This window comes from Pundamilia nyererei, unplaced genomic scaffold, assembly GCF_000239375.1.
Source record: "Pundamilia nyererei isolate P.nyererei 1_Seehausen unplaced genomic scaffold, PunNye1.0 scaffold00012, whole genome shotgun sequence".
Classification (NCBI taxonomy): Eukaryota; Metazoa; Chordata; class Actinopteri; order Cichliformes; family Cichlidae; genus Pundamilia; species Pundamilia nyererei.
The window spans coordinates 6,353,362-6,355,235 of NW_005187413.1; positions in this window are offsets into that span (position 1 = coordinate 6,353,362).

Genomic DNA, 1,874 nt, shown 5'->3' on the forward strand with positions numbered 1-1,874 from the left:
AGAAACAGAATAAAACCATGCAAATAAAACGACACTCATAAATAAACACTAAAAATCAGAATAAAAACAATATACAAGATAAATACAAATTTCCACTGTGTGACACATAAAATCTACCAAATATGCACATATACACATATATAAATACAGAATATATAATATGGATGAATAGGAATACCAGTGGATTGCACATTTGAGTGAGTATATTGCACAGTGATTATTGCACAGTCAAATATAAGAAAAAATATTGCAAATATTGCACAGAGTTGTTTGTGGAACACGAGACAACATTTTCACACATGAATCAGCTGACACAATACAAGATCTTAGTGAAAAATTTGTGCAATTCTTGCCTAAGATTATGAAACGATACCATGGGAATTTGCGTTGTCATCAAAATTTGAAGCAATTCTAATAAAACATTTGAGTTGTTCTTGTTTTTTTGACTTGGCAGTGTAAAATCTTTAATGGCCTTTTTTATTGTTGTTGTTGTTGTTGAAAGTGTTACTTGCTCCCTTTGAAAGAAATATATTAATGTAATATTCTTGTGCCAAAAGTTCCCTTTCGATATGAAGGCAACTCAACACTGAGTTGACTCGCCAACATCTCAGTTGCCTTCGTAGTGTCATATACCACAAACACCACTCAAGATGAGTTTGGGTTTGTTTAGTTTTTTAAATGACCACAGGGAAAATTAGTTAAACCACTTCGTAGTACAGCCCTCAGGTCTCTGCAACATGCACAATAAGCAATAATGTGTCACTGTGAGGCATAGAGCAATAACACACTTATGAGATAACAAGGTTTGTGAAGTTTGCCAACACTTTTTTTCAGTAAAGGATAAAGGATTACAGCCTGTCACCTTGTTCAAGGATCAGAAGATGCAAATTATCACCGTCCACTGTGACCTCAGATTATTACACAATCTGAAAAAAACACAAACAAAAAAATCAAGTTGCAGCTGATGTGTGTGTGGATACAGTGAGCTCAACATATATTTTATACACTGACATGGTTTCTGTTATTTTAGCTGTGTGGGTAGGAAGATTTTATGTTACGTACAGTTATGAATTTGATGTAGACGTGGTTTTAGAGATTTAATGTGGGGGTTGGACAAAAATATTGCTTTAATCATTTACAAATTCTTGCAATAATTATATGTTGTCCGTCATCTTGAGGGGCTCAATTATAATTGCACTAAAGCCATTTCATTGATATGTGTGTGCTTTTTCTTTTCTTTCTTTTAAGTATATTAATTCTTCATACATCAAGCAGGTAAATGTTTGAGGGGTGTTCAGGAGGTGGCATTTGCATTTTAAGCTGCTGCTGAAAATTTACAACATGCAGTCAAAGATGCTACCAGTGAAAATGAATGAGTGATTTTTACATTGTTAAAACATTAGAAAGTCATTAAAGAGACAGTGAGAACATTAGAAGGTCAAATTCAGAGAAAAGAGAGAAAACAGTGGTGAGGTCTGCAAGATAGACCTACACATCCATGGAAGAGGATGGTTTCTGTGGCTGAAGAAGACTTTCCAGGAGCTGGGCATGTGATTGTCCAAGTCTATCGTAAAGATAAGTGGCTGCAAAGTGCAGTGGTTTACACATTCACTTGATGATTGAAAGGTTCCTGGTTTGAGACACAAATCCCTTCAGGGTTTGTCTGGTGTGAAACTTTCCCACATCAAACATGCTGAGGATCCTGCTGTGGTGAACCCTTGTCACAATGGAGTAGCCAAAAGTAGTTTCTTCTTATTCTTCTGACATAAAAAGAAGATAAAAGCTGGTTAAAACTAGAGATGGCACGATACCACTTTTTTATGTCTGATACCGATACCGATATCATAAATTTGGATATCTGCCGATACCGATAT